Source organism: Colobus angolensis, unplaced genomic scaffold (genome assembly GCF_000951035.1).
Source record: "Colobus angolensis palliatus isolate OR3802 unplaced genomic scaffold, Cang.pa_1.0 Scaffold5, whole genome shotgun sequence".
Classification (NCBI taxonomy): domain Eukaryota; kingdom Metazoa; phylum Chordata; class Mammalia; order Primates; family Cercopithecidae; genus Colobus; species Colobus angolensis.
Window position 1 is genome coordinate 33,982,684 of NW_012118487.1, and position 15,371 is coordinate 33,998,054.

Consider the following 15,371-nt stretch of genomic DNA (forward strand, 5'->3'; position numbering starts at 1 on the left):
GGCAGCTGAGGAATGGTTACTATGATTTTGACTTTAGGAGCAACCAACCCAATGACAACCAGACGTGCCTAACAGCGCATTAAAAGTTAAATGCTGTCATTTTGGCAATTACATGGTGACAATTCTCAACTACAAATACAAAGAAAATACAGCATCTAAATCATACAGCAGGGTTAGTTATAATATGGTTTATTCAGATGATCAAAAAGAAAAGGCAGCCTTTTCAAACTCTTAGGGAGCACTTGCTGGGCCTTGAGAATGTATCTCTAGATCCTGATTGGGAAACACAGATCCACACATGTGTTAGACTTCCTATGTCTGTTCCTAGTGTCCTAGCCATGGCCTCTCTAGACCTCTTATCCTTGGCTCATGGTCACATCTCTCTTTGCCTTTGTCCCCATCTACTCCAACCCATCCCCTACGCAGTAGCCTGAGTGATTGCCCTCAGTTCAACCTACATTTTTTGAGACCTACCATGTACCAAATGCTATGCAAAGTTCTAGGGATACCAAAGTGACAGATATATGATTTCTGCATAGAGTTGACTCTTAAGCAACACAAGTTTTAATTGCACGGGTCCATTTATACACGGATGTTTTTTAATAAAAGTTATACCGAGAGTGCCTGCCTCTCCTGTCTCCACTTCCACCTCCTCCATCTCCCCACCTCTGCCACCCCTGAGACAGCAAAATAAAAATAAAAACTTCTCCTACTCCTCAGTCTACTCAACATAAATGATGAGGATAAAGAAACTTACCATGATCCTCTCTCACTTAGTGAATAGTAAATATGTTTTACCTTTCTTATGATTTTAATAACATTTTCTTTCCTTCAGCTTACTTTATTGTAAGGATACAATATATAATATATATAACACACTAAACACGTGTTAATCCACTGTTCATGTTATTAGTAAGGCTTCTGGTCAATAGTAGGCTATTAGTAGTTCAGTTCTGGGGGAGTCAAAAGTTATCTATGAATTTTTTACTGTGTGTGGGGGTCAGTACCCCTAACACTGGTGTTGTTCAAGGTTCAGCTGTATAAGGAACTCACAAACATGCATTCTTAAGGGGGTCTCTTTTTCAACAAGTCATTATCTCTTTCCCTCCTTCAAAGCATTCTTCAAAATGTTTACTTTACTCATAGTCTTCCCAGACTCCTCTCTTCAGAGCCTCCTCTCAAAAACACCTTCAGAACTCACCTAGCCATGAGGTAGATCTCATCCTCTCAGTGTTCACATGTAAGTTCATATTTTTACACACACATTTTTGTCAGTTTGTGCTCCCCTTTCTTCAGACTGCGAGCTCATCCAAAATCATAACTTTTATTCATAGCTTCATTCTTTAAATGAATATATCCTAGTACCAACCACTGTGCCCCAGGAAGCAAACATCTTCTGTTCTTTGTCAACAAGAGTGAGTCCTTTGTTACCCGATTCAATCTGAAAAGTAACCTCAGACAGTTTCAAAGGGTTAAGTTCTTTGCTCCTTGAGCATACAGCATTTGAGACAAGCCCAGGTCAAACTTGAACGAGAGTCTGGAATTTCAAAAGCCAGCCAATCTACAGAGCTAGGCTGGGCCTTCTGTGCACCCGAACCACCAGGCTTCTTGATTTAAGTCAGCCCTACAGAGCCCCCTGCTCTCCCAGAGTCTGAATTGAGGATTTGTTTGCTTCCTTTTACAATTTGTTCAACCTTCCCTAGGAGCCCCAACCTAAGCCACATCCTTCCTTAGTTCTACTTGGTTCCTACTGTTCGCATTTTATCATCTAGTAGGAAAAACGGGCCAAGGTTTATATCATGACTGCCCAGCGTGATTCAAAAGATTTGTAACACTCATAATGTCCAGAAGACAAACAAGTCAAGACCACCTGAATTGCATAACAAAGTAATGCATAAAATAACCCATGAGCTTCTAGCAGCAGAATTTGCAATAACAGAGAGAGAGAGCAAACGAGATGTGGAAACACTCACTTTAGTTCACTACATTCTAGAAATCATTCTCTAAGATTCTGGTGATGGAGCAGAAGCATTGCCTACATTCACTTGCACACACATATGCACACACAATAACAGCAGCAAAAGCTATTTGGTTCTTAGCAAAAGCTAAGAACTCTCCAGATAATAGCTCACTTAATCCTCATCATAACCCTATGGAGGTAGGTATTATTATTACTTGCTTTTTTGATAGACATGGAGATTTTGTCACCAAGATCCCACTCCAAAAAAGGACTCACTTCTCAGCTGCTGGGGAGAGTGGTCAGCAGGTAGCCTCCAGCTCCTTCAGCGTCTGTCTCAACTGCAGAACTGTCCTATCCAGAGTCATGTTCCTCACACAGGAACCCTGTGTCAGTAGAATGAGTTGGGGAAAGAAAGACCTGGCCACTGCAGCCTGACCTGGGGTAACACTGATGGACAACATTCACTCCGGGACTCCCCACTGAGCTATTCCCTATATTGTCAGGCATGAATCACTGTTTGAATTCTCCCTCTGCCCAATTCCCTTCCTCCCTTTTCCTTTTACAGGTCCTGGTCTCTAATCAATGCCCTGCACACCAAACTCCATCTTATCATCTGCTTCCACACAGCCCAGTCTGGAACATGCATTTTACCCATGAAAACGTTGAAGAACAGGGTCACATAACCAGTAGTGTCAGGAGCCAAATTCTAACCAGGTAGTCTAGTTCCAGATTCCATAAGTTTTAGACATTTTGCTAGTATACCTTGCAATATGTGAGAGACTTTAGGTTCTTCCTATCCAAAATTTCAAGTAGCCTTAAACTCCTTCAGTTTCAGGGCTGTGAAGAAGAACTGAGGACATCTCTACTGCCTCTTCCACTGTCTGTGTTAAAGTTGTTCCACTTGGATTGACTACCAGATAGCCCTGTGGGTTTTCTTGGGGAAGAGCCATCTCAGTGGCTCCAGTAACTCAGAGAAGATATGCCACCACAGTTGTGAAACCAACTACTCACTGAATTAGAAAACCAAGGAATAATCAAGAACTAGTCTTGCAAAGATCACTCAGTGAGCATCAATAAGGGATACACAAAAACAAAGTGAATGGCAGGGTGTATGGGGAAGTTTTCAGAATACCATTACTTTCATTTTTTTCATCTTGGATAAAAGAGAAGTAAAAATTATATTCTATATATTTAGGTCCAGAACAGGATATGTTTATGTGTGTGAAAATACATTAGAAATTAACAAAATTTACTGTAAAAATGCTGTTTCATCGGTGTTGCTAAATTTGCTTTTCTGAATAAGCTAAAGCTTATTTTGAGCAGAGGTAGGGTGAGGGTGTCTAATTATTATCTCAATAATAACAATAGACCATAATAATAGACAAGAGACAATAACAATCTTATTGAGACAATAATAATTGGACTCCCTCGCTCTACCTCCGCTCAAAATAAGCCAGTGAGAGCTAAGATATCACTTTCCATATGGCAGTCTTAGGAGAGAAGGACCAGTGAAAAGCTGAGCCCAGTAAAAATGAAAGGAACAAACGGTAATTGTACTAAGTGCAGAAGCACTCCCGGTAAAGGAACCCAGCCCTGCTCGTGGGGAGCTGCCACCATGAGTGCAATGGAGTGTCCTTGTGGTGTGCTGAGACCCACTTCAGATCCATTTACCTTCCCTCAGAGAAATGGACCAACCACGAAATAGGTGCCACCCAAGTTGTAGTCCAGTAGGGGCCATGCATATTCCAATCAATCGCCTAACACATACATCCTAAAAAGAAACACCTGGACTGTGAGAACATTGAGAACTGGTACGGGAAGAGACTAAGGGTATGTTTTGCAGGATGGGAGGGGACCGGGAGGAGTTGGGTCTGGTGTCCCAGTGCCATAATGCCCAGACAGCCATGAATACACCTATTTTCTTTTTCAGGGGCCTTGTGGTAAATGCCCCATATGATCATACCAGGTGAACGGGCTAAGGAGAATTGTTCACAATCTGTGTCCTGATACACAAACTCCTCAGCTAACTCAGAGGCGATATGCTGCCACAGTTGTGAAGTCAACTACTTGCCCAATTAGAAAACCATGGAACAATCAGGAACTAATATTTCCAAGATCACTCAATGAGGCTACAGTTGTCCTCCTTCTAAACTCTCACACGACTTCACCCTTGCCTCTCATTGGCCTTTTCTCCTTCTGCCTCCTCCTTCAGTTGTGTGTGTGTCCTCACTCTACTGACAGTCTTTGAGTGAAAAATGAAAAATAACTGTTTTCTTTTTCGTTTTTTTTTTTTGTTTTTTTTGTTTTTGTTTTTTTCTTTTGTTTTGTTTTGTTTTGTGAAACTGAGTCTAGCTCTGTCGCCAGGCTGGAGTGCAGTGGTGCAATCTCAGTTCACTGCAACCTCTGCCTCTCAGGTTCAAGCAATTCTCCTGCCTCAGCCTCCCAAGTAGCTGGAATGACAGGCACACACTGCTACACCCAGCTAATTTTTGTATTTTTAGTAGAGACGGGATTTCACCATGTTGGCCAGGACCTCATGATCCGCCCACCTTGGCCTCCCAAAGTGCTGGGATTACAGGTGTGAGCCACCGGGCCTGGCCAAAAAATAACTCTTTTCTAAGTTTTTTCTCATACCACTTCTAAGGTAGCTCTGGAGATAAAACAGAGGCGATATTTTAGAAACATATGGTGGCCATTTTTGTGATTGGTCTTGAAGTGGGCGTTGTCTTTATAAACAAAATGACCCCTTAAACACTTATGGTTCCTTTGAGGTTCAAATGAAGGTAATAAATGCCCCTGGGTGTGACTCTCAACAATAGGCCACAAGGATCATGAACATCAGTACAGAGGCTGGGTAATGACTCTTTTGTTGTTTGGTATTGCCTGAATTACATTTGTCAGTATTGTACCAACTCCACACTAGATGTTCTGCATATAGTGTCTCGTTTGACTATCACCACTGCTGTGAATGCCACCGCTAGATTTCCCCCCACAGTCTGGCCTTCTGTCCAGCTCTCTGCCTGGGATTCCTTCTTCTCCACTTGTCTAGGTTAAAGCTTCAAGGCCCAGCTCACATCTCCCTCTTCCATGTAGCCCTACCCACTTCTCCTCACCTTGAGTGATCTCTCCTGTGAAACTCCGCAAGCCTTACATGCTATGGCACTAATTTGACACCTTGTCTTAGTTTCCTCCTTATCTGTACATCTTGACTCTCCAACTAAAATGAAGGCCTCTTTGGCACAGGAATCAGTGTCCTTCATATATATATTCCTGCTTATCATATTTTTAGAAATTTAGCCAGGCGTGGTGGCTCTCACCTGTAACCCCAGCTACTCAAGATGCTGAGGAGGGAGGATTGCTTGAGGTCAGGAGTTTGAGACCAGCCTGAGTAATATAGTGAGACTCTATCTCTAAAAAATATTTTAATAGAAATTGAAGAAATACAAAAAGTCCAGAGAACAACAGTCATATCACTCAGAATTAACGACTGTCCCTATTTCAAGTTATTGCTTCTAGACTCACCACCAACCCCTCCATTCCCCCCCTCATGGACCAGAAAGCCCTACTTTCATGAAGTTGATATGGCTTTTACAAACACCCATATGTGATATGAACATTATATGGCTTTTTAAGTATGGAAATTTAAATTTTACACAAGGGGCATCATATTCTACTATTGTTCTGAACCTTGTTTTTTCCACTTAACATTTATAATTTTTCCACTACTAATTAATTGCATTCTTAGGACACATACCAAACACTCAAAAAGGATTTTGATAATGATGACAATGCAGAAAGACACCAAGCAAGGAGTGTAGTTACAAATTCATTTGTAATGTTTTTATGAGCTTAAGAACTCATTAAGAGCTCATAGCTAGATATATATTTTTTCGTTCCAGGTTCTCAACTTCCTAGTTCTGAGATCTAAGGCAAGTCACCTCACTGGTCTGTCTCTCAGTTTCTCAGCTATAAAATGAAGGATAATACCAGTAGCTAATTTACACAGTGAGAAGTAAATTAACTGATGCATTTCAAATTCTTAGAATAGTACCTGACACATAATAAGCACTCAAATCATGATTATATTTAATAGTAATCATAATTAATATTATTATTATGACTCTAAAGACATAAGCAGGAGAAAATTGAGTGAATGATATGAATTTTGAACCTTAAGAAAGTAGATAAGAGAAAGGGTTCACTGGGAAATGCATTACATTATCAATAGCAATTAATTTTATCTTTAATATTTTCCCAGAAAGCCTGACTCTTAGGGTCAAGGCATTTTGCTTTTCTATCCAGTTAGCTTTAGGCCTGTGGCCTAAATCAGTTGTCAATCATTTTAACCTCTAAACCTAACTCCACAGAACAGAATATTCTCAGAGAAATCTGAAAAGTGAATTTGTTGGCTGCAATTATACTACAGTTTTTCAGCCTGCACTTTACAGAGTTCTTAGCTGGTAAGGAGAAATCCCCTCTAAAACCACTGTGACAAAGTTATTTTAGAGCTTCAGTAGTTTTTCTTTCTTTAAGCCAGGTTTTTTTTTTTTTTTAGTGTTACTTTTACACTCTCTCTATTTATTTATTTTGGCCTCGGTGGACTAGACCACAGCTAAAACTTTATGGACCTAATAAAATTCCCAACATTCTCAGACACGGGTCGTGATGTTTGTGCACTGGGCAGAAAACAAAGGTGCTTTATGAAGAGAATGGGCACGCTCAGAGATCAATGAACTGAGGTCAGGCACGCAGGATTGCGCTGCAGCTCAACTGTGGCACAGGCAGTGTAGGCCCTGGGTGTGTCCTCCACTTGCAGACTTCCTCTCCTCTATCTTCTTTTCCAGACGAGTGACACAGCACTCTCATGCTGTCCCTAGATTACCAGAACCTCCTACCAGGATACTGCTGAGGGCTTGTCCTCCCCAGAATAAACTTTCCATCTTAACCTCCATGCATGGAACTTTCCATCTTAATCTCACATTCATGCCTTCGAAAATTATCTGTCCTGTGCTTCCTTCCCTCATAGGCTTTCTTTAGGTGAGAGCTGGTTAGTCTGATAAAGTCAGTTCATTTGTTTTCTCTACCTTGTAGGAAAGTCCTTTCAACAGAGGCTTTCTGGAGCCAACATCTCAGTCCAAAGCTGTGGTTCTATTGTTGAGGAAGTAGGTAGAGCTTAAGGAAATCTTGAAATTATACCCCATCGGAGGCCGTCTCATTTACCCACCTACAGGACTAGCCTCCAAAGCTTGCAGGTTATACAACACTGCATTTTGCTGCAGCTGTGCACGAGTCATCAGACAGCATAATTTCATCTTGCATTTCGTTATGTGCTTTATAATTTTTCAATATACTTTTTTCTCACTTGATCCTCATGATACCTCTTCCTCGTTAGGTAAAACAAATCTGCCTTCTGATTAGTTTCCTATTTCCTGTCCCAAACAGAAGATCTCTTACCAAAACGACTGGATGATATTGTTCACTTAAGGGGCTACATTATATCAGCTGATAAACACAAACCTCCTTTAGATGAGTAAAGTGGGAAATAAGTAAGCAGTAGTTCTTAGTCACTTGTAAGGGATTAATCATTTTAATAATTCAGATAAGAATGACTATTCCTGAAAGAAAATTTCAGTCCTCAAATAGTCAGTGAATATGGCCTTTCCATCTATTAAATCTGAAAACTCAGTGGGAATATATTAAAAGATTAATTATGCCTTGAGCAAATAAACACTGCTGTCAATCTTCAGATAAGATTCAGAATGAGTTTTTTTATTCCAAAAATATTTCATCTATGCACTTGCCATCAGCCATGATGTTTTAAAAAATTATTGTTAACACTAACATCTTGTCATACTTCCTACCCCTGTATTTTGTCCCTTCATCCTTATGTCTACGCAAGTTTGTAATTTAGATTCTATTTCCAGCAGATGTTATATATTTTAGTGTTTGCTTTCTCTTTCATTAAAAAGGACATGTAATACATTTTATCATTCTGACATAAAATTGCCTAAGTAAAGGTGTTCAGAAATCCTGAATTATTATTCCTTTTTAATGGTGAGTGTGTGTGTGTGTGTGTGTGCGCGCGTGCACATGCATGCACATGCAGTTTCTAGGAATAGGAGAACTCTAGAGAAGAAAGCTGTGTTTCACAAATGTCAGAAAAGAACATGACTATCATCCACTAATTCCTAAAAAGGTAATAGAGATGAGCATTTCAAATCACAATAAAAATTGCCATTGCAGAGCATTTTTAATATTCAAAACCATTCCCTTAAATATTAGCTCACTATTCTAACAAGCAACTCTCTGGGTAGTTTAAGTATGTAAAGATCTGCATTTAGCTGTATTAACACAAGTTTAACTATAGTTCTGTTTAACAGGCTACTAGCTCATGAATAAAACTGACTTCATCCAAATTTTTCACTTTCTCTTCTGAGTGGAAACCCTTCACCCAAATTATCTGTGCCCTCCAGTCCTTTCTCTTCCCTCACTTTTCCAAAAAGGGAAAGATTTCAGTTAACACCCCTGTTAGCTTTAAGTCTATTTAAGCATCCCTAAAATATGCAATGACCTAAGTTTCTATTTGAGAAATCCATAAGTTTGGGGGAAAAGGAAAGGACTCGTGAGCTCACCTGGTCGCTTGTTCATTTCCCAGCAAGGTTAATCTTGTTAACTGTAACACAAATAGAAAAAAAAGCATAAACGACAACAGAATCTCCATGGCACTTTAAGCCTATAAAATTCTCAGAGTCTGGGAAATTGGCACACAGAGTTATTCTTGGCTTCTCACCTCTCTTGAGCAGAGAACCTATTTTTTTATGCATGATGAGATATTTTATCCTGATTTTCTTGCTTTTCACTGGATGATCTCTAAGGTCTCCAACGATTATGGAATTCTGAGTTTTTACTCATCTTAGTACCCTGAGGGTTTAGCACAGCAATAAGAGCTGACACCCAATAAATATTAAATGCTTGAACTGAGTGAATGAATGAATAAATAGATGAATGTCCAAATTTGGGATTAAGCTAGGATTGCAGCTCCAGGAGACAAGAGGAGCAGAGTAAATGGACTAGTGCAAATAACTGAAGGAACATTTTCAAGACTTATGTCATTGGACAACCTTTAATGATATTAGAACTCTAGGATGGTGAGTCAGCCTCAATTAATAAATATGTCTTAGAAACTGCACTAGGAGGTTGAATTTCCTTAGCAAAGTATTGGTGCACCACCTGAGCAAGTAGTGCATAGTCTATGAGACAAATAAGACAGTGAAACTGGTCATCAGAAAATGCTGTGTTGAGATTTTCGATTTTACAACAGGAAAGTTCCAATTAACTGCCAACTCAGCTCATCTAGCACCTCCACCAGAATCGCCTGAGCACCTAAAGATCACATTTTAAAAATTCACAACTCACACACAAACTTTTGGGATTACATCCTCACTCTAAAGTCAACTTTTCTCTTAAATAGATTTGATGAACCAATTTCTCTCCCAAATACCTCCTACTAATTTGGTTAGTAGCAAGCAAAGGCTTTCTCACAGTGGGATCTAAGTCTTAAATAAAAGAACTACCCACCCCCATCCCAACCCCATAAAAGGCAAATGGTTGATGTTAGATTGTTTCCTGAGGTTCCACAGACTGAGCGTTAAGACGAGGACCCAAGGCCTAAGAGTTGTGAAAAGAAGTGTTGAAAGGAGACTGAGACCAATAAGAAAGCAAGAGACTTGGGCACAAAGAAGAAGGCCTGCTTACCCCTGAGCAAACCAGGAGTTATATAGTCAGGACTCCTCAATATCTGAGCACTCCTTCTTCCCTAAAGTTTTAGCAAATGATAGTCACAACCTATAGCTAGGAAACTAGACAAGAAACACCTGCTGGAGACACAGCAAGAGCTTCCTCCCTGGTGTCTGCATCAAGACTCGAGCCCTAGTCTCACTGACAGCCACACCTCTCCCCGACTCCCTGAGACAAACAAGAAGGTGGAAGAGCTCAAAGTGTGAGAGTTCTCAAGGGAAACCAAAGTATTCCCCATAAGGTCTCCAGAGGACCTAAACTCCTCTCTTGGCTCCACTTCCCAAAACTCCCCGCTTCAGAGGTCAGCACTCCCAGGAGTGGGAAAGAGAGGCCCTTTTCAGGACTGAGCCCCACGTCAGCAGATCCAGGACTCCACCTGCAGGCTTAATGTCTGTGAGACGGTCACACTCCCAGGGGCTTCCCTGCCCCTCAGATGCTTTCATTTGCTCACAAATAAGGCAACAAGTGAAGGATCAATGCTACTCTTAAACAAAGGAGGAAAATGTGTTTTTCAAATGGAGTTTGATGGTTGGCTTGATTTGAGAAAAACTGTTCCTGATTAGTTTATCTTGAAATTCTTAAATTTAAATTGAGCATTAATGGATTGGGGGTAGAGGACAGCTTTATTTACATTTATGCTATAACCAATTTACTCTACTACGTTAAAAATTAATATGTTTTAACAAAAAAAGTTTCAAAACATATAGTAACATCCTTGCCTTGAGATAAATGCCCTTGTGCACATGAGTGTATCAAGCTAGCCCTATTTGGGTCAGTGTTTGGATATGAGTATTATCAGAGAGTTATTTGAGCTTTGTCTTCAAATATTTTAAAGCATCCATACTCTGCCTTTAACCAAATACACATGAACAAAGCCATGATGATGAAACAGGATTTATAGAATTTTAAAGGAGAAGAGGAAATCTATAAGGATTATTTAAAAACTGATTAAGTAGAGAAATAACAATTTTTAAAACTGATGAAGTTGAGAACAGTTATATAATTTCTAATTATGGAATTACATATACATAAAATCCTGAGAGTAACTTTTGACTTCTACAGAAAAGTTATCGTCTTTCAATACTGCTTTTACTTTTCTCTTCCCAGGTTAGCAAGACTGGAGCTTCCTAGTTTACCTCCCTTTGATTTTTCTGAGTTATGTGACAGTCTCCAAACTTGCTTCTATCTCTCCTGCCTCACCATATTTCCATTCCAATACACTGTACTAACCAAAACCTTCCTCAATAAAAAGTATATCACAACTTAAATAGATGGGGTAGTAGTGGGAAGAGAACTCACAAATGAATGCTATAGTAGTAGGTGTCGTTACAAAATGGAAATTAGATTTCTTCCCCTAATTTCTCAATAAAACTTATTTAATATGCTATTCATTGTGTGTTCGTTCATATTTCTGCCAATTACAATAAATATTTTATCTGGGAGATGGAAAAATTCAATGGGCTCATTGATAAGACTACCCTCTCCTTATATATCTGTATATCTTTTTCCTTATTGCCACACTTACATAACTATTCATTACTCTAGCACACATTGTTTCCTATTTGCAATTACAAGTACACTTACTTAGAGCATTTCTGGATTTGTAATCCAATGGGCACATAGAGCAATGTGGGGGAAAGATTGGGGGAAAAAATGAACAGAGCTTCAGGCACCTGTTAAACCTAATTGCATGCATGAATTATAGTACCAGAAACAGGAGAATCAAGAAAAAATGGGGAGAAAACTATCTGAAAAAGTGATAGCCAAACATTTTCTAAATTTGATGAAAGATATAAATTTACAGATCCAAGGTGCTCCATGAATACCAAGAAGGATAACCACATGAGACACATCAGAGTCAGACTTGGAAGTTAGGAGTCAGAGTCAGAAGCCAAATATAAATAGTAAAGCTGGAAAACAGCAAGAGAAAAATGGGGCATTATATATAGGAGGAGAGCGCTTCAATTATGAGTCAACTCCTCACTATGAAATTATGAAGGCCAGAAGAGAGTGGAGCAACATTTTTAAGTGATTTTTTTAAAAAAGGACTGTCAATCCAGAAATCCATACCCCACAAAATATCCTTCAATAATAAGACAAAGTAAAGACATTTTAAGTTAAAAAAAAAAAAAAAGATAATTTTTCATTAGAAAATTGGCAGAGAAAATTAGACTCCATACTACATGGAATCTAAAGAAAGTTCTTCAGGCTGAATGGAAATGATACAAAATGGAAATTAAATACTCAAGGAGGAATAAAGAGCAATGAAAATTATAATGGCAAATATTAAATCAAAACATTATAATAAACACCCATTTCAGGCTATGATTGATAAGCTTGCATCAAGCTAACCTTCCCCCATTAAAAAATAAAACAAACAAACAAACTTAAGAGAAGAAACACAGAAGGGTAAGCCAGACATTTGGTGCACATATGCCCTCAAGGCATTTGTTCATTCAGAAGTAATGGCTAAAACACTAAGAAGTTGAACAGGATTTTCAGAACTTTCATAGGGCTGGAGCCAAAAATGGAGTTCAAGATTGCATTAAGTTGAATAGTGTTCCCTCCAAAAAAGTTAATGGTGGTGGGTGCCTGTAATCCCAGTAACTTGGGAGGCTAAGGCATGAGAATCGTTTGAATCTGGGAGATGAAGGCTGGAGTGAGCTGAGATGGCACCACTGCACTCCAGCCTAGGCAACAGAGTGAGACTCTGTCTCAAAAAAATAAAACAAAATAAAATAATTCAAGTCTACCTAGAACCTCAGAATGTTAACTTTTTGAAAATAGGGTCTTTACAGTTGTAATTATTAGGTTGATGCAAAAGATAATTTGTAGTTTTTGCCATTACTTGTAAGGTGGGGCCCTGGTGGGAGGTGTTTAGGTCACGGGGGCAGATCCCTCATGAATGACTTGGTGCTGTCCTTGTGATAGTGATAGTGAGTGAGTTCTCATGAGATCCAGTTGTTTAAAAGATCTTTAAAAACTAAGATGAGGGCATTGTAGAGTAGGGTGTGCCCTAAATTCAATATGATTGGTATCCTTGTAAGAGAGGAGACATGAAGACAGACACTCGGGGCAGAAGGTCATGTAACAATGGAAGCAGAGACTGCAGTGATGCAGCTCCAAGCCAAGGAATGCCAAGGATTTCTGCAACCGCCAGAAATTAGAAAGAGGCAAAGAATTCTTCTTCCCTGGAGCCTTCAGAGGGAGCATGACCATGCCAACTTCGATTTTGGACTTCTAGCCTCTAGAACTGTGACAGAATAAATTTCTGTTGCTCTAAGCCATCTTCATGGTAAATATTTTATGGCAGCTAATATAGTTTGGATGTTTGTCCTTCCCAAATCTCATGTTGAAATGTAATCCCTAATGTTGAATCTAGTGGGAGGTGTTTGGGTCATGGGGGCAGATCCCTCATGCATGGCTTGGTGCTGCCCTTGTGATAATGAATGAGTGAGTTCTCATGAGAGTTAGCAGTTTAAAAGTGTGTGGCGACTTACTTCTCTTTCCCATCTTGCAAGATGGCGGGTGAAAAAGTTGAGAAGCCAGATACTAAAGAGAAGAAACCCTAAGCCAAGAAAGCTGATGCTGGTGGCAAGGTGAAAAGGGGTAACCTCAAGGCTAAGAAGCCCAAGGAGGGGAAGCCCCATTGCAGCCGCAACCCTGTCCTTGTCAGAGGAATTAGCAGGTATTCCCGATCTGCCATGTATTCCAGAAAGGCCATGTATAAGAGGAAGTACTCTGCTGCTAAATCCAAGGTTGAAAAGAAAAAGAAGGAGAAGGTTCTTGCAACTCTTACAAAACCAGTTGGTGGTGACAGGAACGGCGGTACCCGGGTGGTTAAACTTTGCAAAATGCCTAGATACTATCCTACTGAAGATGTGCCTCGAAAGCTGTTGAGACATGGCAAAAAAACCCTTCAGTCAGCACGTGAGAAAACTGTGAGCCAGCATTACCCCCGGGACCATTCTGATCATCCTCACTGGACGCCACAGGGGCAAGAGGGTGGTTTTCCTGAAGCAGCTGGCTAGTGGCTTGTTGCTTGTGACTGGACCTCTGTCGATCAATCGAGTTCCTCTACGAAGAACACAACAGAAATTTGTCATTGCCACCTCAACCAAAATCGATATCAGCAATGTCAAAATCCCAAAACATCTTACTGATGCTTACTTCAAGAAGAAGAAGCTGCGGAAGCCCAGACACCAGGAAGGTGAGATCTTCGACACAGAAAAAGAGAAATACGAGATTACAGAGTAGCGCAAGATTGATCAGAAAGCTGTGGACTCACAAATTCTACCAAAAATCAAAGCTGTTCCTCAGCTCCAGGGCTACCTGAGATCTGTTTGCCCTGACGAATGGAATTTATCCTCACAAATTGGTGTTCTAAATGTCTTAAGAACCTCATTAAATAGCTAACTACAAAAAAAAAGTGTGTGGCACCTCCCCTTCTCTTTTGCTCCTGCTTTCGTCACATGATATGCCTGCTCCTCCTTTACCTTCTGCCATGATTGCAAGCTTCCTGGGGCCCTCACCAGAAGCAGATGCTGGAGCCATGCTTGTACAGACTGCTAAAACATCAGCCAATTAAATCTCTTTTCCTTATAAATTACCCAGCCTCAGGTATTTCTTTATAGCAATGCAAGAACAGTCTAACACAGAAGCCCTAGGAAACTACTACAAAGGTCAACCAAGGAGGAAGGATCTAAGAATCAGAGTGAATCATAAGTAGACCAGTCATCGCAAAGAATAAAACCTACTTTCAAATCAGCTCAATCCTGAATTGAATTAAGGTGAATTCTCTGTAACCTAAATGCCTGTCAAAAGCAAAAATAAACTCTCTTAGAAAAACATAACATTATCTATCTATCCAAATTATCTCTATGATTTCTACACACATTGCCTATAACTCAATCTAAAATAATCAAACATTGCCACAAACAAGGTCTCAGGGCACAGCTTTGTTCAAGAGAGTTTCTACCACTGGCCCTGGGCTTCTGAACTCCCCACATTGTTCTTGCTTGTCACACCATTTTGGAAGTCACATTTTGCAATTGCTGTCTAAGAATTGCCACCTGTGGACTCTCAGGGCCCCAGGGTGTGCTCTGAATCTTCCCTCTCTGAATCCTGCTTTTTTTTTTTTTTTTTTTTTGAGATTAAGTCTTGCTCTGTTACTCATGCTAGGGTGCAGTGGCACAATCTCAGCTCACTGCAACCTCCACCTCCCAGGTTCAAGCGATTCTCCCACCTCAGCCTCTTGAGTAGCTGGGACTACAGGCATGTGCCACCCCATCCAGCTAATTTTTGTATTTTTAGTGGAGACTGGGTTTCACCACGTTAACCAGGCTAGCCTTGAACTCCTGACCTCAGGTGATCCCAAAGTGCTGGGATTACAGGCGTGAGCCAGCGCACCCAGCCTCTGCCTCCTTCAGCAAAACAACTTGCTCTGGTCTATCTTGTCCCTTTCAGAGTGGAGACCTCTTGTTCAAAAGGAATATTCACTGGACAGCTCTGAGAACTTCAAGCCCTTACTGCCCCTTGAAACCTCTGGTCTTACCTGAAGAAACAACATGGGCTTCCTTTTCAGCTCTGCTTTTGGCAGCACTTAAAAGAAATC

General features: G+C 40.2%; 1 pseudogene across 1 annotated transcript; it reads left to right on the forward strand.

The window, feature by feature from the left end:
- The first annotated feature begins 13,278 nt into the window (after positions 1 to 13,278).
- Positions 13,279 to 14,144, forward strand: LOC105524469 (annotated as a pseudogene). Its single transcript, XR_001003767.1, has one exon. The product of XR_001003767.1 is annotated as a 60S ribosomal protein L6 pseudogene (transcript).
- Positions 14,145 to 15,371: the final 1,227 nt, after the last annotated feature.